This window comes from Pan paniscus, chromosome 16 (assembly GCF_029289425.2).
Source record: "Pan paniscus chromosome 16, NHGRI_mPanPan1-v2.0_pri, whole genome shotgun sequence".
NCBI classification, from domain to species: Eukaryota; Metazoa; Chordata; class Mammalia; order Primates; family Hominidae; genus Pan; species Pan paniscus.
In genome coordinates this window covers 46,146,544-46,169,000 of record NC_073265.2, presented here as the reverse complement: position 1 = coordinate 46,169,000, position 22,457 = coordinate 46,146,544, and the positions used below count along the sequence as shown (strand labels likewise).

Genomic DNA, 22,457 nt, shown 5'->3' with positions numbered 1-22,457 from the left:
AATAAATGTGTCTTCCTTCTAATGCCAATAATCTCTCAGTAATTGTTTATTAATTAAATGAGAAATTGTATTTTCAGTGAAAGTTACCTTGTCTTGATTCCCCTGGGTGATTTCATAAAAATGAATTGATTGATTTGTATTAGATGATTTAAATTGCACTTAATTATTGACACTTTTATTTAAGAAGAGTTAGGGAACAGTTGTTCTTATATATGCAGAAATATTTTATTTGGGGATCATCTGTTGAATTTCTAATTTCACTCCACTGGCATTTTTATGCAATTACACATTAAGTTTTTGTGATTGGGACATTCTTCTTTAAATTTGAGATGTCTTAGTATAATTTTCCTATTCATTTGCATTATAAGCCTATTGGAGTTTTTTTTTTTTGTAGTTGTTTCTAATCTTTAAACGTTAAGCTTAAATGTTCACCTTAAACTTTCAAACTGTGTTCAGTAGCACAATGAAAGAATGCCATTGAATATTTTAAACATCTTTTACATGGAGGGATATCAACTTCCTCTGGAATTGGGAACGAAAGCTGAGGAAAATAGTGGTTGAGATTTGCTCATTATTTCCTGGGTCTTTGGCTACCCTCTTCCACTCTATTTCTAATGATCTGATATGTTCCATCTTGACATTATTCAAGTTTTCATAAAGTATGCTTGGTGGGATTAAAACTGCCAAATATATAAATTTTCTTTGCTTTCTAAATCTGAGTTGCATTTAGTCTTTAGATATGACTTAAAATAGAATTAAAGAAAGTGAAAATGAAAGCATTAATAATCATCTAGAATATACTTTCATTTACTTCAGTAACATTTTTATTTGAACAAGGGATTTAGTATTTTATTTCCCTTTTAGCCAAATAATGCAGTTTTCTTAGAAATGTAGCTTCATTACATTCATTTGTTGAATCAAAAGTGCTCTGATTTGTTTTTCCAATGAACCCTCTAAGAACAGAAGCGTTAGTCTATAAGAAAAAACTCTACCTTGGCTCTCCCAAAGTGCTCCTGTATTGACTTGTGTGACTGTCAGTCACACTTGAATGAAGCTCACGATGCTAATGAGAAATCAAAATCATAGGCTTATCCCCAAAGGATCCGTTAACTTCTCTCAGAGAAGCAAGGGTCTCTTCACACAGATCAGTCTTCTGTTCCTGACCACCTCAAAAGGTATTGGTCCCAGAAGGACAAAGCACAAGAATGTGGCTGGCCCATCAATAACATCCATGTTGTTTTTTTGCTCCATCTGTAAATTGAACTGATTTGCAGCTAGGTACACACATAGGGGACTTAAAAGAACTATCTGAAACATTAGGATGATTAGCATCAAGTAATAGGTAAAACAGTGGGGGTGGGGAGGAACACATACGCTCAAGTGGGAACTTGTTCTCTGCATTTCAAAGATGTCAGTGCAATGTTCTTAAAACCTGACTCTTTTAGTCAATATGTCTAAGTGGGTTCATTGTTTATTCTGTCAATTAAATAGAAACAAAGATCTAGACACAGTAGACAGTTCAAAAGATTTACATTTTAAGACAAAGTACATAACAGAATATTCATTAAAGACAGCTTTAAAATAGTTAATGTGAGTACCCATCAAGGATATGCAAGTAAAATGAGATCCCATGTTACAACTGCCAAATTAGCATGGATATTTTAAAAAGCATGATGATCAATGCCGGTGAATATGCAGCGATAGGCACCCATAAACACTGCTGGATTGAATGTAGATTAGGAATTAGTAAATTAATAATTAGCAAAAACCACTATGGAAAGCAACTATTCAGTATATCTCAAGAGCCTTCTAAATGCTCATACCCTCGACCTAGTGATTCTACTTACAAAAAATTTCTACTTTCAGGAAAATAGGGGAAAAGTTTTATTTGTAAAGAAAAGCATTATGTTTATAAGATTTAAAAATAGATATCCAGTGAAGAGGAATTAATAACATATTATGGTAGATCAAGAGAATTTTCAAATCTATGGCATTTTTTTAACCGTGTTTTTTTTTAATGAAATTTAGAAAGTTTTTCCTACAATTGGAAAAGGCTTATATCGATGTTACGGAGAAAAAAGTAGGCTATGAAACCATAAAAGCATAATCTCTTTCTGAACTTACTCTTTCTTACATTTGATAGTAAAATTCAGTTTCTCTGATTTAACCAACCAGTGATTCTCTGAAACACTCTGAAATTTACCCTTTGGTTTTTCCCGTTCCTGGTTTCCTTTGCCAGCCCTTCTCTACACTCTTAGTCCAGCGCTTAATTTCCCTTTTAGCCAAATAATACAGTTTTCTTAGAAATGTAGCCTCATTGCATTCATTTGTTGAATCAAAAGTTCTCTGATTTGTTTTGCCATCCTTGCCTTAGTGTTAATCTGCCAAACGGGCATGTAAAATGTAAATAATGTTTCTTACACCTGTATTTTTTTTTGTTTTTTCTTGTTTGTTTGTTTGTTTCTCTTGAGACAGAGTCTCACTCTTTTGCCCAAATTAGAGTGCAATGACACGATTTCGACTCACTGCAATCTCCGCCTCCTGAGTTCAAGCAAGTCTCCTGCCTCAGCCTCCTAAATAGCCAGGATTACAGGCATGTGCCACCACGCCCAGCTAATGTTTTTTTTTTTTTTTTTTTTGATGTCTTTATGAAAGCAGAACTTTCTTTTTTTTTTTATTATACTTTAAGTTCTAGGGTACATGTGCACAACGTGCAGGTTTGTTACATATGTATACATGTGCTATGTTGGTGTGCTGCACCCATTAACTCGTCATTTACATTAGGTATATCTCCTAATGCTATCCCTCCCCACTCCCCCAACCCCACGACAGGTCCCGGTGAGCGATGTTCACCTTCCTGTGTCCAAGTGTTCTCATTGTTCAATTCCCATCTATGAGTGAGAACATGTGGTGTTTGTTTTTTTGTCCTTGTGATAGTTTGCTGAGAATGATGGATTCCAGCTTCATCCATGTCCCTACAAAGGACATGAACTCATCATTTTTTATGGCTGCATAGTATTCCATGTTGTATATGTGCCACATTTTCTTAATGCAATCTATCATTGATGGACATTTGGGTTGGTTCCAAGTCTTTGCTATTGTGAATAGTGCCACAATAAACATACGTGTGCATATGTCTTTATAGCAGCATGATTTATAATCCTTTGGGTATATACCCAGTGGTGGGATGGCTGGGTCAAATGGTATTTCTAGTACTAGATCCTTGAGGAATCACCACACTGTCTTCCACAATGGTTGAACTAGTTTACAGTCCCACCAACAGTGTAAAAGTGTTCCTATTTCTCCACATCCTCTCCAGCACCTGTTATTTCCTGACTTTTTAATGATTGCCATTCTAACTGGTGTGAGATGGTATCTCATTGTGGTTTTGACTTGCATTTCTCTGATGGCCAGTGATGATGAGCATTTTTTCATGTGTCTTTTGGCTGCATCAATGTCTTCTTTTGAGAAGTGTCTGTTCATATCCTTCGCCCACTTTTTGATGGGGTTGTTTGTTTTTTTCTTGTAAATTTGTTTGAGTTCTTTGTAGATTCTGGATATTAGCCCTTTGTCAGATGGGTAGATTGCAAAAATTTTCTCCCATTCTGTAGGTTGCCTATTCACTCTGATGGTAGTTTCTTTTGCTGTGCAGAAGCTCTTTAGTTTAATTAGATCCCATTTGTCAATTTTGGCTTTTGTTGCCATTGCTTTTGGTGTTTTAGACATGAAGTGCTTGCCCGTGCCTATGTCCTGAATGGTATTGCCTAGGTTTTCTTCTAGGGTTTTTATGGTTTTAGGTCTAACATTTAAGTCTTTAATTTATCTTGAATTAATTTTTGTATAAGGTGTAAGGAAGGGATCCAGTTTCAGCTTCCTACCCATGGCTAGCCAGTTTTCCCAGCACCATTTATTAAATAGGGAATCCCTTCCCCATTTCTTGTTTTTGTCAGGTTTGTCAAAGATCAGATGGTTGTAGATGTGTGGTATTATTTCTGAGGCCTCTATTCTGTTCCATTGGTCTATATCTCTGTTTTGGTACCAGTACCATGCTGTTTTGGTTACTGTAGCCTTGTAGTATAGTTTGAAGTCAGGAAGCGTGATGCCTCCAGCTTTGTTCTTTTGACTTAGGATTGTCTCAGCTATGCGGGCTCTTTTTCGGTTCCATATGAACTTTAAAGTGGTTTTTTCCAATTCTGTGAAGAAAGTCATTGGTAGCTTGATGAGGATGGCATTGAATCTATAAATTACCTTGGGCAGTGTGGCCATTTTCATGATATTGATTCTTCCTATGAACATCGATGCAAAAATCCATAATAAAATACTGGCAAACCGAATCCAGCAGCACATCAAAAAGCTTATCCACTGTAATCAAGTGGGCTTCATCCCTGGAACGCAAGGCTAGTTCAATATATGCAAATCAGTAAACGTAATCCAGCATATAAACAGCACCAAAGACAAAAACCGCATGATTATCTCAACAGATGCAGCATAGGCCTTTGACAAAATTAATAGCCCTTCATGCTAAAAACTCTCAATAAATTACGTATTGATGAGACATATCTCAAAATAATAAGAGCTATCTATGACAAACCCACACCCAATATCATACTGAATGGGCAAAAACTGGAAGCATTCTCTTTGAAAACTGGCGCAAGATAGGGATGCCCTCTCTCACCACTCCTATTCAACATAGTGTTGGAAGTTTTGGCCAGGGCAATCAGGCAGGAAAAAGAAATAAAGGGTATTCAATTAGGAAAAGAGGAAGTCAAATTGTCCCTGTTTGCAGATGACATGATTGTATATTTAGAAAACCCCATCGTCTCAGCCCAAAATCTCCTTAAGCTGATAAGCAACTTCAGCAAAGTCTCAGGATACAAAATCAATGTGCAAAAATCACAAGCATTCTTATACACCAATAACAGACAAACAGAGAGCCAAATCATGAGTGAACTCCCATTCACAACTGCTTCAAAGAGAATAAAATACCTAGGAATCCAACTTACAAGGGATGTGAAGGACCTCTTCAAGGAGAACTGCAAACCACTGCTCAATGAAATAAAAGAGGACACAAACAAATGAAGAACATTCCATGCTCATGTTTCGTATTCTTTTTAGTAGAGATGGGGTTTCGCCATGTTGGCCAAGATGGTCTCAAATTCCTGACCTCAGATGATCCACCTGCCTCGGCCTCCCAAAGTGCTGGGATTACAGGTGTGAGCCACCACACCAAGCCTGCACCTGTATTTTTTAAAAATCTTGTATACATAAATAATTTTGTTTATCCTTCATAAATTAATTGTCCCTTTAGATTTAATGTTTGTTGGATTTCTGAATCCTAAAATGATGTCCCTATATATTAAAAATGGAAAAATACAGAAATGTAAAAAACTGAAATAAAATCTCATATAGTTCCACTGCATAAAGACAACTTCTAGTAGTTGAGAAAATTTTTTTCTGGTCTTCATTATTTGTCAAGGTTAAAGAGTTGAAAATAACTGGATCTTGTGCCTCTTAAAATCTATTTTCCCTAAATAAAAAAGAAGAAAGAAATAAGAATAAGAAAGAATGTAAATTTCATTTATAATATCATCATAATGAGACAACCTAAAGATTTTTTGGTGTGTTTCCTCTCTTTTCTAATCTTTGTTTATGTACATGCATGTGTATACATACATAATATATATTACAAACTTAAGATTATGCTCTCAATACAAGTTTATAAACTCATTATTTTAGGAAAATTTTCAAACACATAAAAAAGTAGAAAGAACAGTATAATGAACCCCGTTGAAACTCCACCCAGCTTCAACATTTATTGAAACATTTCTACCTCCAGATTAATTTGAAACAAACATCAAATTATTTCATTCACAAATGTTTCTTAATTTACATCTAAAAGATAAGGACACTTCTAAAAAATATAATGACAATATCATTGTAACATCTCACAGTTTTCATTTAAATGTTTTAATATCATCAAGTATTCAGTGTTCGGATTTCTCCCAATTGTCTCATGTTTATTATAGTTAATTTGTTCAAAATTGAGATCCAAATAAAGTCCACATGTTGTATTATTTGATATGTGTCTTAAGCCTCTTAATCTTTTGCTTCTCCCTCCTTCTCTTTTATTGGATTTGTTGAGGCAAAATTGAGTTGTTTGTCCTGTAGGACTTTCCATAGTGTGAATTCTTTCCTTCCTTCCTTCCTTCCTTCCTTCCTTCCTTCCTTCCTTCCTTCCTTCCTTCCTCCTTCCTCCCTCCCTCCTTCTTTATTCCTTCCTTCCTTCCTTTCTTTCTTTTTCTGTTTTTGAAACAGGGTCTTGTTCTGTCACCCTAGCTGGAGTGCAGTGGTGCAATCAGGGCTCAATGTAGCCTCGACCTCCTGGGCTCAAGCAATCCTCCCACTTCAGCCTCCCAAGTAGCTGGGACTATAGACACAAGCCACCACGCCTGGGTAATTTTTTTTTTATTTGTACAGATCAGGTCTGATTATGTTTTCCAGGCTGATCTTGAACTTCTGGGCACAAGCAATCCTCCAATCTCAGCCTCCCAAAATGCTGGGATTATAGGTGTAAGCCATCACGACTGGCCTATAGTGTAAATTTTCTAATTGTAACTCCTTTAGTGTTATTTAATATGTTTCTTTATCTTCCGTATTTTGTTATTATTTAGGTATATAGGCTTGATCAAATTCTAGTTTGATTTTTGGCAAGAATATTTGATATGTGATAATGTAGGAGACATATGTCTGCTTGTTAATCTTTTTGTAAAGTTAGTCATCATTAATGATCATTCCCTAGCTGCATTATTTCACTAGGGGTTACAATATGATGATACTCTATCATTTCTGCACCAATTATTAGCTGAAATATTCTGTAAAGAGAAACCTCCTATCATCAACTATTGGGTTACCCTGAGGTACAATTTATATATGAGAAATGAACTAGATGCTTGATTCATTCTCTGTATTTACCAGTTTTTTAAATAAGTTGGTTTCCTTGTATCTTCCAAAGGTACCAACAGAGGTTTTTTTGTCTTAGAGTATCAATCTGAGCTGACTAAAACATATTTACCATGCATCTATCCATTACGGATGGAATTCATGCTCAAGCTCTTCCTCACCTCTTTGATCGATGGAAGCATCTTCAGGTTTATTCCTGAGTCTCTTTTGACATGACTTAGAAGTCTTTTATACTTACCTTCTGATGTGACAGGGAACCCAGCAAAAATTTATTTTGTTTGTTTGTTTGTTTTTGAGACAGGGTCTCACTCTGTCCCCCAGGCTGGAGTGCAGTCGTGCCATCATGGCTCACTGCAGCTTCAACTTCCTAGGCTCAAGTTATCCTCCCACTTCGGCCTCCCAAAGGGCTGGGATTACAGGTGTGAGCCACCATGCCCAGCCAAAAATGTTATTTTTAATGGCTGCATCGTAAGCATATACTATTATTTATTTAATAGGTCCACTGTTCGTGGGAAGGGGCTTTATATAATTTCTAATGGTTCTCTACTATAAATACAGTGATGCACCACATAGTGACATTTTGGTCAATGGTGGGTTGCATATATGATGGTAGTCCCATAAGATTATAATGGAGCTGACAATTTTCTATCATCTAATGATGTAACTGTTCTAATGTCTTTGCACAATGCATTACCTTTTCTATGTTTAGATACACAAATAATTACCATTATATTCCAGCTGCATATAGTATTCAGTATAGTAACATACTATACAGGTTTATAGCCTAGGAGCAATAGGCTATAACACATACCCTAGGTGTGTAGTAGGCTATACCATCTAGGTTTGTGTAAGTGCACTCTATGATGATTGCACAGTGATAAAATCACCTAATAATGCATTTCTCAGAACTTATACTATCGTTAAGTAACACATAGCTATACTTAGCTATTTTATAGAAATAGTGTGCGTAGGTGACTGAAAATGTACTCATAAATGTTTTCTCTATTATTATTTAATGTTTAAAGAAAGGCTAGCCGGGCGTGGTGGCTCACGCCTGTAATCCCAGCACTTCGGGAGGCCGAGGCAGGTGGATCACTTGAGGTCAGGAGTTCGAGACCACCCTGGCCAACATGGTGAAACCCCATCTCTACTAAAAACACAAAAATTAGCTGGGTGTGGTGCTGCGTGCCTGTAATCCTGCTACTTGGGAGGCTTGAACCTGGGAGGCGGAGGATGCAGTGAGCCGAGATCGTGCCACTGCACTCCAGCCTGGTTAACAGAGTGAGACTCTATCTCAAAAAAAAAAAAAAAGTAAGACTAGTTAACTAGCTTGTTTGTGGTCTGGCCTATAGACCAGGGTACCTCATTCAGTCATCACAGATATCTACCTCTAGGGTGGGGCTTGCAAACAATGAATTAAAAAGTGGAAGCAAATGTGATATAAAAACTCTGGGAGAGGGGGGCAAATACATGTTTAGGTTTCCAACACTCATTAGTCCCTGAGAATATTCTGCTTCTTAGAACTGTAATCCCTCTCACAGTCCCTGGACATTTCATTGCTCACCAACAGGATAAGATAAGCCTTGGTGGGAGTATGATAGATGGAAAATTTTTATTGGTAAACTCTATTGGAGGTGGCTCACTGATAACTACACAAAAGGTTATAAAAGGAAAGTCAATGTCTCTCAACCACCCAAAATTGCCTATTGGCCGGTTGGAAATAACTGGACTTGCTAAATGTTAAAATGAATTAAGCTGTCTTACAAATACATGCAATTGGCATACATTTATTTTATTTTACTTTGGAGACAGTCTCACTCTGTTGTCCAGGCCGGAGTGCAGGGGCATGATCTCGGCTCACTGCAGCCTCCACCTCCTGGGCTCAAGTGATAGTCCTGCCCCAGCCCCCCAAGTAGCTGGGACTATAGGCACACATCACCACGCCTGGCTAATTTGTTTGTATTATTTGTAGAGACAGGGTTTCACCATGTTGCCCAGGCTGGTCTCCTGAGCTTGAGCGATTGGCCCACCTCAGCCTCCCGAAGTGTTAGGATTATAGGCATGAGCCACTGCACCTGGCTACATTTTAAAGTACTAAAAGTTTTCTTTGATTTCTGAATGTGATACTTCTAATTCTGATTGACATATACAATCTGCCTCTTTCCCAGAATGTTTGAAAGCTATTTTTCTAAAATTCTTGGGCATAGGCAGCAACTCTTTTCTTTTTTTTAAGTTTAATTTTATTTTAGGTTCTGGGATACATGTACAGGACATGCAGGTTTGATACATAGGCAAACTTGTGCCATGATGGTTTTCTGCATCTATCAACCCATCACCAAGGCATTAAGCCCCACATGCATTAGCTGTTTATCCTGAGGCTCTCCCTCCCCCCGCTCCCCTACCCCCGACTGGCCCCAGTCGTGTTGTTCCCCTCCCTCTGTCCATGTGTTCTCATTATTCACCTCCCACTTATAAGTGAGAACATACTATGTTTGGTTTTCTATTCCTGCATTAGTTTGCTGAGGATAATGGCTTCCAGCTCTATCCATGTTCCTGCAAAGAACATGATCCCATTCCTTTTTATGGCTGTATAGTATACCATGGTATATATATAGCACATTTTCTTTATCTAGTCTATCATTGATGAGCATTTGGGTCGATCCCATGTCTTTGCTATTGTGAATAGTGCTACAGTGAACATACACATGCATGTATGTTTATAATAGAATGATTTATATTCCTTTGGGTATATACCCAGTAATGGGATTGCTGGGTCAAATGATATTTCTGGTTCTAGGTCTCTGAGGAATCACCACATTGTCTTCCACAATGGTTGAACTAATTTACATTCCTACCAACAGTGTAAAAGTGTTCCTATTTCTCCACAGCCTCACCAGCATCTGTTGTTTCTTGACTTTTTAATAATCACCATTATAACTGGCGTGAGACAGTATTTCACTGTAGTTTTGATTTGCATTTCTCTAATGATTAGTGATGTTCAGCTTTTCTTCATATGTTACTTGGCCACATAAATATCTGCTTTTGAGAAGTGTCTATTCATGTCCTTTACCCACTTTTTAATGGGGTTGTTTGTTTTTTTTTTCTTGTAAATTTAAGTTCCTTGTAAATTTTGGATATTAGACCTTTGTCAGGTGGATAGATTGCAAAAATGTTCTCCCATTCTGCAGGTTGTCTGTTCACTCTGATGATAGTTTCTTTTCCTGTACAGGAGCTCTTTAGTTTAATTAGATCCCATTTGTCAAGTTTTGCTTTTGACCAACTCTTTTCTTTAGGAAGAAAATGAAGTTATAATAGCAGTCTCCAGAAGTAACCCAGCAATGATATAACCCAGTCATCACATACTTTCTTTATTTACTCAGTTTATATGGTCAGGTTCGGTGAGATAAAGGTGTTATTGGTCAAAACTCATTAAGTGAAATTAGTTAAAATTCACAGCTATGTTAAAAAAATAACTCCTACCTCACAGAACAGTTAACATTCACCCTTCAAATTATAGAGGACCTCAAGCATCAAATGCTTAAGCAGAATGCAGAGTGTGTTTGGATTTGTGCAGTTTCCATGTTCTGCTCTCAAGACACTTACAGTCTACCATGCCAAAACAGAAAACTGATATAAATGCATTTCAGTAGGCAGTTATGTTAATTTCCCATTCTTTTATTTCATTTTTCTTAATTATAAGGTGAGGGTTGTGTGGATGGTTGTAAGGATGGTTACTGGATAAAATACAGGATGCCCAGTTAAATTTGAATTTCAGATAAACAAGGAATAATTTTTTAGTATAACAAATATTGTATGGAACATGCTTATTTTTTAAATTATTCCTTGCTTATCTAAAATTCAAATTTAACTGAGTGCCATGTCCTGCATTAAATCTAGTAACCCTATGGATGAGTAGAGCATAATGATGAGTGATCCTTGAAAATTTTTTTAAAACAATATGTCTTATAATATAGAGTAACACTTCTCAAACTGTAATATTTACACAAATCACCTGACTGCTTGTTAGAAAGCTGTATTAGTCCATTCTCACACCACTAATAAAGACATACCTGAGACTGGGTAATTTATAAAGAAAAAGAGGTTTAATGGTCTCACAGTTCCACGTGGCTGAGGAGGCCTCACAATCATGGCAGAAGGCAAAGGAGAAGTAAAGACATGTCTTACGCGGTGGCAGGCAAGAGAGCGTGTGCAAGGGAACTGCCCTTTATAAAACCATTAGATCTCATGAGACTTATTTACTGTCACAAGAACAGCACAGGAAAAACCTGCCCCATGACTCAATTACCTCCCACTGGGTACGTGTGATATGTGATATGTGGGGATTATGGGAGCTACAATTCAAGATGAGATTTGGGTGGGGACACAACCAAACCATATCAAAAGCAAATCCAAATTCTGCAGATCTGGAACAGGATCTGAGATTCTGCATTTCTTTTTTCTTCTTAATTTTTTTAATTTTTTTTTTTTTGAGATGGAGTCTCACTCTGTTGCCCAGGCTGGAGTGCAGTGGCGCTATCTTGGCTCACTGCAAGCTCCGCCTCCTGGGTTCACGTCATTCTCCTGCCTCCGCCTCCCGAGTAGCTGGGACTACAGGCGCCCGCCACCATGCCCAGCTAATTTTTTGTATTTTTTAGTAGAGACGGGGTTTCACAGTGTTAGCCAGGATGGTATCGATCTCCTGACCTCGTGATCTGCCTGCCTCGGCCTCCCAAAGTGCTGGGATTACAAGCGTGAGCCACCGCGCCCGGTCTGAGATTCTGCATTTCTAAAAAGCTTCCATCTGATATTGATGCTGCTGCTCCATGGACCACTCTGCAATGCCGCAGTGGATATCTGTTTTGGGGGGAATTTTTGTTTTTGTTTTGTTTTCCCAGCTGCCCAGCATCTGAACTGTCTAAGCTTGGAGAATTCACTGGTATGTGAGTCTTAGAAGTAAAGCCTGATTCTCACTTTCTAGAAACTGATAGAAGTCGTCACATAGTCACTTCACCATCCCCCCTTGCAACTTGGATTCAGGTGCATGAGCTACCCTCCTCTAATTAGAAGCACCTGCATGGCTTTGAGTCAGAAACTAATAACCCAAAGAAGCAAGGATAGCAGTCAGTTCTCTCTCTCTTGCAACAGTGCAGTTGTGGCCAAATTGAGTTCCCAAAGCAGTGGTGTTGGTCGAGAAAGGAGCAGAGTCTAGCATGCTCAGCAGCATTAGTAATAGTAATCTTCTCACTGGGTTGCCTCTGCAGCATTATTTTGGGCATTGGTCTTGGCTGCACCACTTTGAGCTTGGTTCTCAACTCACATAATGATTCTGTGGGCTACCCAATTCCTTTGCCGCTAAATCATGCAGGATTGATTTTTGTTGCTTGAAACTAAAAACCCCATTGAAGCCAAAGGGTCTGCCAGAAGCTAGATGGCTTGCACAGCCCCGTCAGATGCACTATGTTTATGGAATGCCACCTAGGTCACCACTCAGCTTGATCTTTGCCTCACAGAGTGAAGAGGGTTCAGAGAGAGAGGCAAATGCCCTCTAGGTGGAAGGGTATCTATTCCCTGGCATACATTTCTATGCCTCCTCTGGAGAGGAGGTTTCTGACAACGACTGCTTTTGGCTTAATAGGACTAGATTTATATGCTAACCCTGTCACCAACTAGTTATGTACATGAGTTTGGGCAAATTACTTAGCCTCTATGAGCTCCATTTCCTTGGCTGTGAAAATGAGTTAAGACATGTTTTTATTATTGGATTTTTTCACATTATACATGATTATTTTACAACTTTTTTGAAGTATAATTTACATATAATAAAATTCACTCATTTCAAGTGTACATTTCAATTACTTTTAGTAAATTTATTGAGGTGTGCAGCTATTATTATAATCCAATTTAAAAGCATTTTCATCACCCCCAAAAGATCCTTCATGATCATTTATAGTTAATCACCATTCTCACCCCTGGCCCAGCAAACACCAATCTGCCTTCTGTCTCTATACATTTTCCCTTTCTGGACATTTTATATAAACAGAATAATACAATTATAACTATTTTTTACACTAGCTGTTTCTGCTATACAGACAGTCCCTGACTGACAATGGTTCCACTTAGGATTTTTTTTGACTTTATGATGGTGCAAAAGTGATTTACATTCAGTAGAAATTTTACTGTTGAGTACCCATACAACCATTCTATTTTTCACTTTCAGTACAGTATTCAATAAATTACACAAGATACTTAGCACTTTATTATAAAATAGACTTTGTGTTAGACAACTTTGCCCAACTGTAGGCTAGTATAAGTGTTCTGAGGATGTTTAAGGTAGGCTAGACTAAGCTATCACATTCAGTCGCTGTATTAAATGCATTTTTGATTTACAATATTTTCAACTTAAAATGGGTTTATTGGAATATAATCCCGTCATAAGTGGAGAAGCATCTGTATAGTGAGTTTCCTAAAAGCCTATATCTCTATATCTAACTGAATTGTTTATCTACAAAAGACATAGCACAGTGTTTGTATATAGTTAAGTGCTCCAGATAAGAAACAAAACACTGATACTTTTCCTATGATGTGGTTGTGGTGAAGATTAAATAAATCCATTAGACTTTTGCTACTCCAAGTGGTATCAGCATCACCAGGGAGCTGGTTAGAAATGTAGTCTCAGGGCCCATCCCAGACTTAGCAAATTAGAATCTGTAGTTTCACAAGATTCTCAGGTGATTCACAGTCTCATAAAAGTTTAAGAAGTACTATTCTATTGTAAGTTCCTTGAGGGCAGGGATTACGTGTGGCACATAGCATGTGCTCAGTAGTATTTTTTGTTTGAATAAATGAATGGTGCCACATAGAAAGTATTTTGTAAACTTAAGTCTTATATACACAGGACTTTAAGTATAGGACTTTAAGTCCTATATACACAGGATTGTGAAAGAACAGCGGTATAGATTTTGGGCTTAACTATAAAATCTTTTAGAGAAAGTTTGGACTGGCACTTATAGTCCTAGTTTACATATCGAAGCAAGTATATTTATTTTTCTTACATCTGAGTGACAATTCCATGAGGAAAGCCAGTTTTAGATAGGAAATATAATAGTCCCTTAACTGAAATTGACTTTATAGTGAATTTATTAGCATGACAATTAATTATGAAACTTCTGAAGATTGACAAAGAAAATTTATTTGGTTCTATTTTCTGTAAGAGATAAGATCTTGATCAACAGCTAGGAAGCTGATGTCAGGCTTTAAGGGACAGGATTGGTAGATGTTGTATAGTTATTATCAACCTCTAACAAGGAAAACCCATCTAGTTTTCCACTTACAGTCTTCTGGCTTGAAATGCTTTAATTTATTCATTTAATCATTCTTCAAATCATCAAACATTTATCAAATTTGTCACTCTGACGAGTGCTGTGCCAGGACTTTCTGATGGATTGCCAGGTACAATATTCTTGAGGAGTTCCATATCAATACAATGACGACACCTTTTCAACTACATGGGCTAACAAAAGACTTTTTATGAATTCATGAATGTTAAAGTCTTAAAATGCTATTAAAATCAAACCACATTGGTTATATATTTAACAAGTCTATTGAAAAGGGTAAAGTTATATTTTCCAGATAAATCCAGTCTATATGGTTAACACTTACAGAATAGGAATTGCTTGTACTTAGGGTTGCTCAAGGAATATAAGAGAGGTGTCCTGGCAATTTTCCATTTGCACCTACAGATCCATTTTTTACCCTATTTGTCTTGCTTTTTACTGGCAGCTGAACTCTACAGACTGTGCCACACAAGCCCTCTGGTTTCTGGTTTGGTCAATGGGAGGTACCAACAGAAGTTTGGAGGATGGGAGAAAAAGAGGACAAGTGTTTATTCCCCGGTCCTTTGCTGGGCCACATTTTGGCAGTGACTGTATTTCTTTATTTATAGTAACAGCCTTTGTCAGGCATCCCTTTCCAAGCTACAGCTCTTACAGGGTTCCACTAATAACTCCCCTCCCCTGTTCCTTCAAGCTTAAGGTCTCCCATTGTTGCCAGTCCTTAAGTACTTTACCATTCCTTGTTGGTTCCCTTAACCATTCCCATCCCTCTATAAATTATCCCTTTATTAAGCTCTTGTTACCTTCTTAGAGTGTGCCATCTTTAGTAATAAAAGAAGAGGCCATAAATCAGCCAGTATCTAAGGACCGCCTGCTGAGGTGGCACTGTTAAGACATATAATACATGATCTTGCTCTTGAGACACTTACAGTCAGCCCAGTGAAGGAGATAAAACCAACACATGTGAAGCAATTAGGAAACACTACACATTGTCATCTAATGAGATACTCCGTTTGTTTGCCTCTTACTAACATTCACCCTTCTTCTGATAACCATCCCCTGATTTTCCTCTTCTGTTACTTCAGTCAATGTCTTTTGGGTGGAGTGAACTTCATTTTCAAAAACATTAATGACATGAATCAGACCTGAGCTACTGGATTCCTCTAGCCACTTATCCCAATCAGAGCCAGTGAAATGTAAGAAGACTATTGCTGGCACCTGTGGGAAGGAAGCATGCACTCTTCCACTGAGATTGCTAACAGTAAGGATTATGTAAACTGGAGCTGTCAGCAACCACCACATGGAGCCTAAAAATGAAGCCAACACACAAGACAGAGTCAAGAGATGAAAAGAAATAGAATTCTAATGACATTGCTTAAGCCCTTGGATCAAACTATGCCTTAAGCTAAATATATAACTAGTTTTTCACTAAAATAGCTCTAACAATTCATAAATTGATACCAGGAGTGGGGATTAGTAACAGAAAGATCCAGAAATGTTGAAGTAGCTGATTCAGATGAGGCCTCATTGGTATCAGGCTGGGACTTCGATACCAAAGCAGTAGGTTAAACTGGCACCTGTTGTATAGTGGGATTCAGAACATGTGCCTATCAAGGATAAAATGTAAAAGGGCCTGTTGTTAAAAGGTCAGATACTAAAATATATCAACTATTACTTGTTAGTTTTTAGTAATGTCCTTTAAGAAAGGCTCAAACTTAGGACTAAGATTGATTTATCTAAGGCAGAGAGGAAAAGATACCACTTTGTTACAAGTGAACATTTTTGCTTATAGGCTGCAATAAAAGATGACAGAAACATCAATAATCTGGAGCCATAAAGGGTTGAAAAAGCCCCAAGAGGATGTTAATGTTAATGAAGGCAAGAATGGATAACATTGGCACTAGGGAGAAGTCTTAATACACTCAGGCCTCTTTCAAGCAATTCCTGCCTGCTGAGAAAGGTAATAGTTATTCCACTCTACTCCCTCCACCACCAGCTCACACACCATCATCACTCCCTCCCCTTGCAAACCCAGTGGCTATTGTTTCAAATTGTTATCAGGCAGAAACCAAAATAGAGGCCTTTAAGTTAGAATACCAAGGCCTATTACTAAAAGACAAAAATGCTCAGATGAAAATCTAGATTCCAAGACTGAAGGTTAAAAAAAACCCTCTGGCTTTGGAATTCTCCCCCTATGGAATTGGCCAGATGCAAATAGACTAGAAGTTTACTAAGAATTAAAGAAAACTGGGCGAGGCACAGTGGCTCATGCCTCTAATCCTAGCACTTTGGGAGGCCGAGGCAGGCGGATCACCCGAGGTCAGGAGTTCAAGACCAGCCTGGCCAACATGGTGAAACCCTGTCTCTACTAAAAATACAAAAATTAGCCAGGTGTGGTGGCACACACCTGAAATCCCAGCTACTCAGGAGGCTGAGGTTGGAGAATTGCTTGAACCCGAGAGGTGGACATTGCATGAACTGAGATAGCACCACTGCACTCCAGCCTGGGCAACAAGAACAAGACTTTGTCTCAAAAAAAAAAAAAAAAAAAGAATTAAAGAAAATTGTACTGTGAGAGAAATCCTAAGTGTGGAGAAGAAAGGCTAGGTTACTTAAGCTTAACACAATAGATATTTATTTTTCACTTTTGTAAAGTCTAACATCAGTGCCCCTAAGTAGCAGGTGGTCTTCTACAAAATCATTCAACTACCCAGACTCCTTCTATCTTATGGCTCTAATGTCCTCCAGGTTCTTAGAGACCTTTCAGTGCAGCCAGAAGAGGGAAAAAGAGACTGGCAAAGGCATACCTACTGCTTAACCAAATTGGCTAGAAGTGGTACACATCACTTTCACTCATATTCCAATGGAGACAGTCATGTGACTTCACCAAAGTTAACAAGGAGGCTGGGAAATGTAGCCCCTGGCTAGGTAGCTACTTCCCAGCAACAATTGTATACAACAGAAGAGGTTCACAACTCTTCGGTGGTAAAAGCTAATTATCTTTGCCATAGGAAGTGATTTTTCAATTCCCACTAGATCAGGAAGGAGAATGCTGAAGAGGTGTAGTCCCTAAAGGATTATCCTCCCGTTGTCCATTACAGACATAGCCATGGAGGAACAATGAATGAGAGGTCCTCCAGAAATAGAACATATGGCAGCCAGATTGGTTGATCAAAGAACTTTCTCCCCTCTCATGTTAGGAAGCCCTTGCTATTCCTGTCTAGCAAGATATGACATATGCTATGAATTAGAGACATTTTGTGTTTGTCATTATTCATATTTCCAAATATGCATTTTCATTGCAGTTGTTCTTTTTTTCTGTCATTATATATTAAGTATTTTCTAGTTAATTTTATCTTACAGCCTTAGGTTACTAGGCCATGAAGAACTTTATCAAATTGCTTTATGATAGAGAGGCATGCATATCACCTTACTATCCTGGACTTGGAGTTATTTGTAGGACCTAGATGTGAGTACATTTTGGGTGGTAAGAAAACATTGTTACATTGAGTAGCCATAGATATCATTGAAGGCATATGTAGGGGAAGAATGTTTGGAGACCTCAATAAAATACCAGGGATGTGTTTGTGTCTGCTGTTTCCATTACCCAGGGCACATCTGTGCTTCTTCTGATAACCATACCCCTATTTTAAGTAAAAATCATCTGTGCCATTCATATGTTACTGATAGACACAACTCCTGGGATGGGCTTGTGAATCAATCCAGGCCAATCTGAGCATCTCATTCTTTTGGCTACAGTGATTGGCTGACAAAAGAATGGGCGCTTGACCTTTGCTGGTAGTGAGGATGGTCTGGAGCTTCTGGTTGCTCATTTGTGGAATGAATGAAGCAAACAGCAGAGGAGAGCGCTAACATGTGGGGGAGAATCTGACTCTCTTTTTTTTTTTTTTTTTTTTTTGAGACAGAATCTTGCTCTGTCACCCAGGCTGGAGTGCAATGGTGCAATCTCAAGCTCGCTGCAACCTCTGTGCAGGTTCAAGTGGAGAATCTGAATCTTGATGATATAATTGGAACTCTTCAGCCAAGCCATATCTAACAGAACTATCTTCAACTTTTCAGGTATGTGAGAATACATTCCCTTCTCACTTTACACCAATTTGGGTTGGATTTTATGTCACTTGTAACCAGTGGATCCTTACTGAATCAAATACTAAATTATTTGAGGATAGATCCATAAACAAATACATATAGGAATGAGTGAATATAAATGTACTTCTGGGGCAAACCTAACTAAAATGGAAGTGGTAGACTGAGGAGTGGTTCACAGAGTAGAAGAGAACTAGGCTGGGGCAAGAGCTTGAAATTCAGTAGGGCTGGGCACAGTGGCTCACGCATGTAATCCCAGCACTCTGAGAAGCTGGGGCAGGTGGATCACTTGAGCCCAGGAGTTCAAGACCAGCCTGGGCAACATGGCAAAAACCTGTCTCTACAAAAAATAAAAATAAAAAAATTGCCAGTTGTGGTGGCACATGCCTGTAGTCCCATTTACTCAGGAGGCTGAGGTGGGAGGTTCACTTGAACACTGAGAGGTAGAGGCTGCAGTGAGCTGTGATCGCTCCATTGCACTCCAGCCTGGACACCTAGGCGACAGAATGAGACCCTGTCTCAAAAAAAAGAAAAAGAGATTCAGTCACAAGAGTTTAAATTTAAGGAAATAGAAAATGTAGCCATAAAGGTGCTGAAGCACAAAGAAATGTGCTAAGAGTGAAGATTCAGAACAATTATTCTGGCGGGTTAGATTGGAGCAGAGCGAGAAGGAAGTCAGAAAGGCCACATAGAAACTGCTGAACTAATCCTAGCTGGCAGCATTTAAGGGCTTAGACAGAGAACCTAAAGTAGAGACAGAGGAAGGGATTTGACAGAGGAGGTATTTTAAAGGATAAATTGAAGGCCCTGAGATGACTGGATAAAAGAAATAAAGGGAAGGAACGGGTAAAAAATGACATCGGTGTTTTCAGCTTGGGTGGCAGAGATAGCAGTGGTATCAATGAGAAAGAAGGGAAGTGATTTTGGAAAGATAATGAGATTATGAGATTGGTTTTAGACCTGTCGAAACCGAAAGATGGCAGGACGTCCAGTTAGATACGTTGATGAGATAAAGAGGCAAATATACAAGTTGGGGGAAAAAAAGGTGACATTAAAGATAAGGATCTGCACAGAAGAAACATTTGAACCAATAGTTATAGATCAGTAGAAGAGGGTGAGAGAAAAACAGAAATAAACACTTACTGCTAGACCAAGAGGGAAAAAAGTGGTGTCTCTGAATGAAATGAAATGTAGTGTCTGGTGGAGACACAGGAAGAATGCAGGACACTTTAGTGCATACAAAACTTAGAGAAGTTTCAAATTATGTTAAAAGTAAATGCCAAGCATGCACATACTCATCACCCCATCTCCAGCCTTATTTCTAACTGTTTTTCTGGCTTACTGCACAGCATTCACATTGGCCTCCTTTCTACTAATTCAAACTCACCAAACTGTCTCTGGCTGCAGAGCCTTGGCACTTGCTCTTACTTCTGCCCAGAATCTTCTCCCCAACCCCCCCAACCCCAATATTTGCTTGGCTTTCTACCTCATTTATCTAGACCTCTGTTTAAACATAACTTCCTCAAAGAGGCCTTCTTCAATCAACTTATCTAAAATATAAAATAGTGTTCAACTCTCATCTGCATACTTCGTCCTTCTGCTCTTTTTCTTCATAGCGCTCTTCCCTACATGACATTATACAATTGTATATGATTGTAAATGTACTATCTCCCCCACTAGAGCAACTGTAATGAGGTTCCAAGAGTGCATTCGTTTTACTCACTGATGTATGTCTGATAAGTACAACAGAGCCTGGAACAAACAAAGCCTTCAGTAAGAGTTTATTTCATGATGAATGAGTGAAATGCAGTAATTAAGATGAAAAGAAAAAAAATCACAAGAGGTCCAAGTTTAAGTCACAATTCCTAGAACATGCCTATCATTTCACCCAAAAACTCTGCTTAAGGCTCTCATTCTGGCTGCATCTCCTCAAGGGGAAGGGAATTAAGGGAAGTTTGCTACTGCCAAGGAAGGGACTTGGGATACTTTCCTGGATGATAGTGGTAAGAATGCTGTTTTCTCCACAATTACTTCGTTAATAAGAGACATGTCCAACTCCAGACTTCACAGGGTTCCTTCTCCAGCTGAGCTCCAAGTGGAGCTTTGAGAGAAAAACAGAAGGGTGATGGCTAGAAGACTCAGGCTTCCAAAGTATTCCTCTCCCGAGTATCAGCTACCAGGTGAATTTCACAATGAGGATGACAACTTGGAAGGGGCAAGAGTCACGTGCCTGAGGGGAAAGGTCACCAGGGTGCAATCTCTGTTAATCCTTCTCTATACCCAGCTTCCCGCTGCGGCCTGTACAGAAAGAAGCACGCAGGCACTTAAGAGGACAGTGGTTTCACCGTGTCCCTCCCGGCGGCGCTCCCCACCTTTCCTTCCTCCCCACACGCCCCTCCCAGGCTGCAGGCTTAGCAGCCGACTTCCGCTGATCCCGGCTGGAGGGAGCCTGGAATCCAATTACTCTTCCCTAGGGAGCGCAATCCACCCGTCTGGCCGCAAAGAGCGGAGCCGGGGTCCGAGAGCCGCACAGGCCGGCCCTGCTCCGCCCGCCCCCACTTCCCGCCACCCCTGCCTCGGGCTCGGCAGCCCGGGCGGGGCGAGCAGAGCCGCGAAGAGGTGCGCGGCACTGCCGCCGGAACTATTTGTCCTTCCGCGCGCGGCCCGGCCCGGCGGGGCGAGAGGTTCGCGGCGCTCCATCCCTGGCGCCGACGTCGTCCGGGCTGAGTGGCAGGAGATTAGCCAAGGGCTTCCCCCGCCGCGCGTCCGGGCCAATCGGCTCCGCGGGCGGTGCTCCAGGGACGCGCACACGCACTTTCCAGAATCCACGCCTCCCAGCAACAGCCTCCAGCACCGCGACGCTGCCCTTCCGGCCCGCTTTCTCCGTCCGGCCTGCTACGGCTGCGGGCTTGGACCCTGGCCTCTAGTCTGCTGCGTGCTGCTCCCTAAAGTGACAGGGAAACGGGGCAAGAGGTCCAAGGGTTCCGTAGGAGAAAAGAGTATCTGTGGCTCTCCCACCGTCCCGGCTTCCCTAACGGACTAGGGAGTGAAGCTCTGGAGATGGATCTTTGGGAGGAAAAAACTGGACCTCTCTTCGGGTTCTTTAGAGTTTAGGTGGAGAACTCTTTCAGTACCATTGAGTGTTCTCTAGTAAGAGGATCTTACACTGTTGGGTTTCTCACTTGCTTTAAAATTGTGGTCAGAGTACTTCATAAATCCTTTCCTTTCTGCACCTGGGGGAAGGAAAAAAAATGCAACACTCTCTTTACACATTGTCAGACTTTCGAGGCCGCAACGCAACTGACATACATGCTAGAAGGAGAAAGTGCTATATTATGCCTTGTGTCCTCTTTTGAATCACATTCTCCTGAGATGTGGCTGACCCTTAGGCCCATGGTGTTCCTGAATGTGATTGACATGCGTAGTTAGCAAGCTAGTGAGAGAGAACCAGGAAAATTGCTATCAAAACAATTACATACAGGGACATCAGAACAAAGGCTTGAGACCACTGGGGAATGAGGGACCATCCCAGTTTTGCCACGGATGCCTTCGGGGATGGTGGCCAAGTCAGATCTTTGTGTCTTGTTTCTTCGTAGCAGATTAAATAGAACTATCTTCACCACACTCACTATTTCAAAGTGTGTTGTAAAAATAAACTTAAGGTGAAAATGTTGAAGGTTTTATTTTGGGTGGAGGGAAGGTGGTGCCATTGAAAGGCACTCTCTGAAGGGAAGATTCTGTAAAAGGAAGCCATTTTATCTGCCTACAATTTGGTCATTTCAAAGAAATTCAATGTATATGTGTTAAGACTAATTTATATGCTGAGTTGTGTGCTATGTGGTCTTCATAAGAGTTATAATCTAGTAAACCCAGCTAACTCCTGCATTCTCAAACGGTTTCCCATGCCTGTGCCAGTTTCCATCCCTAAATTCTCGGCAGTTTCATTCCCTATTTCTGCTCAAAGGCTACAAACCATTGCTAGTTACAGGTACAGAACGGTGCTGCGGTGGGAGCTCCCCACTTGAGTCTAAACTGTGGCTGGAGTTCAGACGTGTGGAT

General features: G+C 39.6%; 1 long non-coding RNA gene across 1 annotated transcript; it reads right to left on the bottom strand.

Annotated features, from left to right (window-relative positions):
* Positions 1 to 20,161: 20,161 nt before the first annotated feature.
* Positions 20,162 to 22,218, bottom strand: LOC129394065 (uncharacterized). Its single transcript, XR_008621263.2, has 2 exons — positions 21,214 to 22,218; positions 20,162 to 20,696 (listed from the first exon to the last, which is right to left on the bottom strand). It is a non-coding gene; the product is annotated as an uncharacterized LOC129394065 (long non-coding RNA).
* Between the last annotated feature and the right edge of the window lie 239 nt (positions 22,219 to 22,457).